Below are 8,345 nucleotides of genomic sequence, written 5' to 3'. Positions count from 1 at the left end.
CTGTCTGTCAATTAATCCCCGGGCCACTTTTCCCCCCCAGTCCGCCCCTGGTTCAATACAGCATATATCGAGCACTTTCGTTGATGTTGAAGTACAGGCTATAGCCTATACGCCACTTTCGGGTCCCGGGGGAGCAGCTGGCAGCGAAGCAGCCCAGATAAAACTCTTTCTTCATTGTTTGTTGTGTATTCAGTCAAGCGGGTCGAAGTTACAAAGCACTTCAAATCTTATTAATCGGCCTAATTTTACTTTACCAGTGCAGTAATAAAGTAATCTTTAGAAAAGCACCGTATTTAGGTTAGCCTTCATAGTAAGGCTACATTAAATGTTATAATATTCATCGTGTCCTTTCTACTGTATATGCATATATTCCTGTCTATTGCTTTCATTTGTATTTAATGTTATTTATTTTATACTTGTTTCCACACATTTCACAATTTGGGATGAATGAAGTATCTATCTATATATGATATAGAAGCGTCTCGCTGCGGGAAACACACTTTGTCAGCGCTGTCATCTGCCGGTGCGTTAAGACCACCTCAGTGTCGGATTTTGGAAACTTGATTTTGAGTTGTCTCATGGCAGTTAGGGTATAAGGGACAAACCAGGGGACTTTACTTCCTCTTGATACCGTTGGTTATTTACAAAAAAACACCTAAATATAGCCTACTTGTTGTGATTGTGTGTCTTTTCATCTGTAAACTCCCTCAACGGGCCGCTCGCTCTCTTTTCTTGATCGCCCTCTCATGGGTGAATACTTCAATAGCCGCGTTCACACTGCGGTACTTTTCCCACAAAGGAGCAGGGACTTTCGAGCGGCTCTTTTTTGAGAAAAGAGCTATATTCCTGATTGGCTGGGCGAATTGCAAACCACGCCCCGTAAAACTCCCAAAAAGTTTTGTGAAGCCGCCATTTTATTATCCTGGCATTAGCATTAGCATTAGCCCAGCGCAGAAACGCAGAGAGACTAACTTATGGCAACACTAAATAAAACATGGGAGCGGTGGAGATGAGGAGGTGTCGGCGTTCTGGCGATTTACTCGGAAGCCAGTCCCCAACTCCGGGGACTTCCGGCCGGGGACTTTGGGCCATAGATATATATAAACACTAGATGGCTCACACGCGCTGCTGGCCAATGGAGACCGACGTTGCCACTTGGCCGCCATCTTGCTACAGGCAGTGCTCTCATTCATAACATTATGGTTTACTATTTAAATAACCATAGCTTGCTCAATTTTCAACCGATTTTCAAACGGTTTGGTTTTTTATAAACATCAAAGATGTAGTTATGATACTGCATACTTATAATCATGGACTTTCATATGAAAATAACATTAATCAGATAAAGCAATAGCTATACACACACACAAGGTATTTATATTAAATATTTGCCGGTGTATATATTTCCATTTATTTTATTATATTGTCAATATTTAAAATAAATTATAAATAAATTATAAAATTAAAATACATTTATATTTTATATATAAAAATCGGTCTCATGTTACCACTCTGTAAACCAAGAGTTGTTAATTGAGCAATGCCTTAGCTTGAAGAACAGGGACACAACTAATGACAATAGCATATGTTGGTATATTATTTAGATATTCACACCTTTATCAGAAGAACCAAACCAACATAAAATGTGCTCACAGACAGGCCAGTTCTGTCTAATTTATCACAATTATTTTTGACATGAGAACTTCATATCATCCTAGCTTTGTATTTAGTTTCTAGATTTGTAAACAAATCCAGAACCTTTGAAATATGTTATTGAAAAAAGACCAAGAATAATATAAACTGTACCATATGTCCTTCTGTAGTCCATTTGTGGTTTGTCTTGACTCACCCCGGCTGATATATCACAAAATCCACTGTTTAAATTGTTCCCTATATTGCCCCTATGCCCCTGTAAGGTGTCCTTGGGTGTTATGAAAGGCGGCCCCCCAACATAAATGTATTATTATTATTAAGAAGAACAACTTGGTGTGGTGTGGAGGGGATGTAGGAAGCAGGAGCAGGTGGGGAGAGATGGGGCTTCAAGGTTATTTGTTTTAAATGTGTCTTGCACACAATAAAATAAAATACAGTATTCCACAAAACCAATAAGACACACAGTGACACATGGCACACTAACAATCAATCATCGTCCAGCCTCAGCTTTGGTATTCTTTCACAACCATGTTATGGGTTTATTAGACTGAGCAAACATAAACATATGTGGTGATCCCACGGGTTCTTGTTTGCAGACAGCGGCGATTGGAGCATCCGTAGGCTGCACAAAAGTCCGGCATAGTCAGGTACTTCTGTAAACACAAAGCCAGCAAATTCCTGTATCATAATGCAAGATGTTTTTAACAAGCCAAACCACGTGGAAGAAATCATGTGTAACTTAAGTTGTGTTGAAAAGAAAGAGCAGTTCTGCCTCTCCCACTGGTGTAAAGTTGCTGGGTGAACTTTGTAATACTAGGTCTCACTGACAGCCTCTTGTTATTAGCCAGCTAATAAATACAACCACATACACAAAGAAAAGCTGCAATTTCAACATGTCCAAGCATCCTGTATCATAGCCATGCTAATAATGTTTATAATAAACCAAACCGTTTGTAAATCAGTCAAGATTTCAGCGAGTTAAGAGTATTTTTGTGCAGATCACTCACCTTACAACAGCTACCATAACGCGAATCAGAGTAACTGTTGACTGTAGCAAGATGGCGGCCAGTCAGCTACGCTGGAAAATATCCCATGAGCCATCTAGTGTTTATATATATCTATGCTTTGGGCGACAGTATACGCCGTGAAGTGGTTTGCGGCCTGCCAGTAAACCCAAAGCAGAAGAAGAAGAAGTGACGTCAGCGGCTTCATTTGCCTAATCCACCCCCAGGGACTTTTTCTGGTGTGAACGCGATCTGTACTTAGTTCATGCGAACCAGAGCCATAGAGAGATAAGAGTTACGACACTCCCATAGACCTCCGTTGTAAAAAATGGTGGCGCCTACTTCCGGGGTATGGACATCGAAATAGTTCAACATATTGTCATTTGGGCGTTGGACCTCATTCACTTACATTACGGCGCGTCGATTAGTTCCAGAGGTAAGTTGCTGAAATATCGAACTCTTTTGAATTGTCAACTGTCTATATTGTATCAGAGGCCCTTTATGATGCTTATACTGGTCTTCATTTGTATATGCACAGCGTAATTATCTATATTTTATCTTGGTTATTACAACCCATTTTGCTAGCATTGCCTGCTAGTTTGCTAGCATTGCCTGCTAGTTAGCTAGCGCGACTTCCTCAGCTTTGAAGGTAAGATTTCAGTAATGAATCGCTAGCAGCTTATATATCAATGATGCTGGGTAACTAACAAGCAGGATTTAGATTGATTATGTGTTTTTATTGTTATTTTGGTTTTTATCTGCTGGACCTGACCGTGTCAGCCATCCTTAGTCGGCTTTTTCTGTATGATATGACTTTTTCTGTATGATATGACTTAACTGCTAGCACTAGTGGCGTTTGTGATAAATATTTCATTGCATTTTGGGATATACTAACATTTCATTATGTGACATGTTGACTGTACTTAGTTTTTTTTTGTACTGTTCCGTGTTAACTTATCTGTACTGTACAACTAGCCTAGCGCTACTTTTTAATGCTTGATGCCATGCTAGGATAGATTCCTTTGTTGTAATATACACACTAGTTTAATGATTGTTCTTCAAAGGTATTATTCAGTCTTAAAAATATAATAGCCTACTGAATAGGCTACTCTACAGCAGTGAATGAAGGGTGAGCCTAAAACATGGTCATGCATCCAAAATGTTTATTTTTAACAAAATAAACACTTAAAAAAAATAATTAGCACTTTTTTTTATTCAGCCTCATATGGCTGTTGCTGCTGCTGAAGGAGGGGGCTGCTGCTGGAGGAGGGGGCTGCTGCTGGAGGAAGAGGAGGCTGGAGGCTGCTGATGGAGGACCGGGAATGGAGATGCCAAGTACATCGATGGCAACGAGTAAGGTGTTTGGCAGTGGCCTAGATGTTATGACCTTCGGTGCAGAGGTCTGTTGGGTCTTCTTTGCCTTCTTACTCTGACTCTTGCTGCCAAGATACCCTTTATGTTTATCCTTCCTCTCAGCCCTGATGCACTTTGATGCAATCCTTAACCTCAGCCTGATGTATGTTGAGAGGATTTTTTTCTTCAGGTCATGGCATGAAGGCAGGTTGCTGTCCAGCAACATGGCTTCTTGTTCCAGCTGTTACACTGCATTTGAGGACTCCATGAGGGAATCGCTCATCCTCACACGGAGCAGCTGCTCCACGTTCTGAACAAGGGTGAAAACCTCATCTGATGGACGGTAAAGTGCACCCCTTTTAAATTATTTTAATACCAGCAGACCAGCTCTCTTATTTATATCCTGTAGTGCCACAACAGAACCTTAGTTGTATTGCTTTTTTCACGGTGTCTTTCCCCCACCGTATCCCACCTTTTTTTGATTGCCCAAGTGCTCTAATTTGGTCTGTGTTGAAGATTTTTTGAAACTTTAGATTAATCAAATTGTGTTTTGTTTTTAATGCCGAATGAATCCTCTTCTGGTTTACCAGAGCCCTCTCGGCTCTCTTTCTTAGTCATCTCTCCCTTCTCAGTTGCCTCATTAGATCCTCCACGTGAGCCCGGTCACAACTGGCCCTTGGCAGTCTGGTCCCTGGAGCACCTGACCCTGGCAAACTGGCCTCTTCATAGCTGACCCCTGACTGACTGGCTCCTGGCACACTGATCTCTGGTTAGGTGGCCTCTTGATTGTCGGCCCCTGACATACTGGCCCCTGGCAGTCTGCTGACATCTGTCTCACTCTCTCTGTCTGTGATGTCCCTTTCATTCCCTTGGAACTCCACCTCAATATCTCCCTGAATCTCTGTAACAATAACAAGGCAATCTTGCTGTTATATGTGTATGCTGCCTTTACATGTGCACCTATTGTCGTTTAAGGGTACACTACACTCCTATAGTGACATTCATCTAAGTTCGTCTATTGGCAATGTTACAGTATGAAGAGATCTGTAGATTATGTACATGTGGTATATGAGTCTTCAGAGAATCCCTGAACCCTGGGATTTTTGAAGCTGTATAATCTGAAAGTTGCATTAGGAGTGTAGTCTATCCTTGAATTATATACCATGGGAAACATTGTTAGCTTCATATATCATACATCCGGTTCCGGCGGCGTCCGGTGAGCTCTCGCTGGCCCTTGAAAATCCGGGGGAGAAGGTGTAAATCTCGCGCCAGGCCGTACCCATATCCGCAGCAGGTCTCCAAGGTGAACAGCCTCTGGCATGTTAGATCAAGGTATGTAAGGGAAGTCGGCTTGATGTGCAGTAATAGGTGTGGTCATTATTCCTGACAGCTGGAGGCATACTCCTTGACGTGAATTTTCTCCTTTTCGGTTTAGGCTGATGTATAAATACTGTTGGAACAGCATCTGGCCTCAACCTCAAATTTCCTCCTGATTTGTTGCCAATATATTGGTCGTCTTCAAAGTGTACCTGTGGGTAGGTAGGTTTGATCAGTTTCCCCTGCACACTTCAAATGTCATTGAAGAGTCATAATTCTCGACACTTGGAAATATGATGCCCTTTAAAATGTTAATAAGTCATGTCACCTCTGTGAACATTACTTACATGACAGAGTTTTCTGCTGTTGTTGTCCTCTGTCAGACACAGGGATTTGTCTGTTGACCATTGGCATCCATCTCTTCCTTCGCTCTACGTCCTTAGGAAGCCATACATCCAGAACCCCTTCTCGGATCGATTAGAGCACCCAAATGCTATGTATGACAACTGATCTATTAAAATGCAATATAAACGAAAGTGCCATAATATTTATTGTGCAAACATTTTAACATGAATATTGCTGTCCTCTGTTCAGTCTGCTCCCAACTGTATTCTCTCCCATTATTCACCACTGTTCCTATTCTTGCTCTGCTTTTTAGGGCCCAGGAAACAGATGAAGAGGATGTCCCTTTCACAAAGAACCTTCTTGTTTTTTTCAAAATGATTAGGCCCCTGGATGCCCTAGACTAGAGTTCTGTATTGCTTTTTTGTAAATAGTTGCTTTTTTGCAAATAGTTGTTTGTAAATATTTGTAAAATGCCCCCACCCACAATTGTTGTTTGCACAATTATGCTTGTGCGAACAACAATTGTGGGTGGGTGCTTATTGTGCTGCAGACGTTGAAGGACCTGAGTCTCCTGAGGAAAGACAGGTGAAAGGTGAGGAGAGGTCATCGCTTGGAAGGTTTTATATCCTGTGGTGTCTCAACAGAACTTAATATGAATTGCTTTATTGTCTCGTCGCTGGATCACCTCCCCCTGGCAAAGTGGCCTCGTCATTTTAATTTGTATTGTTGACAAACCTGTTTGTGTTGCTCTGTTGAACCATGGCTCAACAGGAGCTTCTGTAAATAGTTTTGTAAATAGTTTGAATATTTATCATAGTATCATTTTCAGTCTCCCACTCTCTCAATTTAATTTATCGTTTCTTTGCCCCACCATATATTTTGTTGACCAAGGGCACTCATTTGGTCTGTGTTGAAGATTGTTTTACACTTTAGATTAATCAAAATTGTGTTTTTTGGCTGAATTAATCTTTTTCTGTTGAACCCTAACCCTCTTTGTTCTCCTTCTCATTCATTTGACTTTGTTTTGTTCTAACACACATCACTTTTTCCATACACTGTTCTTAATAAGTAATAGGCTACCAAGCTTTCCGTTGTCACCCTGCCTCTCCAAATGCAAAACTGTCAATAAAAAGTATGCAATAATGCAATTACAGCTGAAAAAGTACTTGGGTGTGTGTTTTTTTTAATATATATATTTACCATTCAATAACGCAATCGCTGCTGTCTGTCTGTCCCATAGAAGAACATAACAGCGCAGCGTAACTATACTACGGACGTGACTGACCTGACAGTGACAGCAACATAGCCTGCTTGTGCTACCACACTTTCCCCTCAAAATATCGTTAAATAACGAAACTTGTAAATATTGCCAATCCATACAAAGTGTAACCACATCATGTAAATATGAAAGCAATCTTTAAAAAATAACAGCGTTAGTTTAATCTATGACTATTTTGACCATGTTTGTGCTGTTTTTGCCATAGAGAAGCATTGCCCCGGAAGTGCGTTTTGAACTATCCCGGCATACATAAACCACGTGACCGGCTGGCGGCGACATCAAAGAGTGTCGTAACTCTTATCTCTCTATGGCTCTGATGCGAACTAAAGAGTTCGCATGAACTAAATTCGCATGAACCTTTGTGGGAAAAGTACCGCAGTGTGAACGCGGCTTATGTCCCGCTTCATTGTAGTATTTCTGCCATGTCTCTACCAATTTAGTTTGACCATCTCTGTTAATAAGTTACGGAATACTAAATACATAAGTAATTAGATACCTTACCGTTACTGGCTGCGCTCACGCTCGCGGAACGTTTCTCACTGGATGAGTTTCAGGCGTACCGATTATACTGGAGCACCAACTAACGTTCATGACTTCAGCATGGGACTTCCAACAACAACAAACCACGGTGAACAATAGTCAAACATGAACGAACAAGCTGATGAGACCGCTTTGGTCGGCCCCGTGGATGGGACATTTTGTTTTAAAAAACGGACGGATGGAAGCGTCGACAAGAGCACGGTTGTGTGCAAATTATGCAAAAAAGAATTTGCATATCACCGCAGCACATCAAGCCTAAAGTATCACCTAAATGCAAAGCATGTAGTAGCTAGCGTGGACGTTAGCCCGACTCCGAGTGCAAGGAACCACACCCTGACCCAACCCACACTCAACCAGATGACTGGTTTCAGGGCCAGGATAAGTAAGTCCACGTCTGAGAAAATTACCAGCTCACTGGATTGCACTCGACTCAGGGCTCGACATTAAGGACTGCCCGGTGGCACGGGGCCATCTAGTATTTAGCTCGGGCAATGAAGCCTCACGTGCTGGTTGCCCGATCGGGCAATCTATTATGCCAGTATCATGCAGCTCGCGGATCCAGTAATGAGTGACCCGACAGTAAAACTAAACATATCTATAACTAGTTTAGGTAGTTTGAGAGGTAATTAAAATAGCTACGTGTGATATTCTAACCTGAAGTGTGTGTTTTTTTCCGCTCACCGCTGCATGTGGTTATGCAGAGCTGCGTGTCGAGTCTCGACTCGTCAGCAGCAGCTGATCTCTCTCTCCCGTCAGATTAGACTCGCGTTTATGTCCATATCGATCAGATCCAGCTAGTTCTAGCTAATGATATGACTACCTGCTTATTAAAAGACAACTACACAATAAGTGTC

The 8,345-nt window shown here is 41.7% G+C and overlaps 1 long non-coding RNA gene across 5 annotated transcripts; it reads left to right on the top strand.

Annotated features, from left to right (window-relative positions):
- Positions 1-2,983: 2,983 nt before the first annotated feature.
- Positions 2,984-6,814, top strand: LOC117457687 (uncharacterized). 5 transcript variants are annotated; one of them, XR_004553349.2, is made up of 4 exons: positions 2,984-3,093; positions 3,877-4,010; positions 4,201-4,353; positions 4,643-6,814. It is a non-coding gene; the product is annotated as an uncharacterized lncRNA (long non-coding RNA). The 5 variants fall into 5 exon arrangements; XR_004553348.2 differs by having other exon boundaries at positions 2,985-3,093; positions 3,877-4,057; XR_011644295.1 differs by having other exon boundaries at positions 3,021-3,093; positions 3,877-4,353; positions 4,643-5,824; positions 5,986-6,814.
- Positions 6,815-8,345: the final 1,531 nt, after the last annotated feature.

The sequence above is a fragment of the Pseudochaenichthys georgianus genome, chromosome 13 (assembly GCF_902827115.2).
Source record: "Pseudochaenichthys georgianus chromosome 13, fPseGeo1.2, whole genome shotgun sequence".
In the NCBI taxonomy this organism is placed as follows: domain Eukaryota; kingdom Metazoa; phylum Chordata; class Actinopteri; order Perciformes; family Channichthyidae; genus Pseudochaenichthys; species Pseudochaenichthys georgianus.
This window is presented reverse-complemented; position numbering and strand designations above follow the sequence as displayed.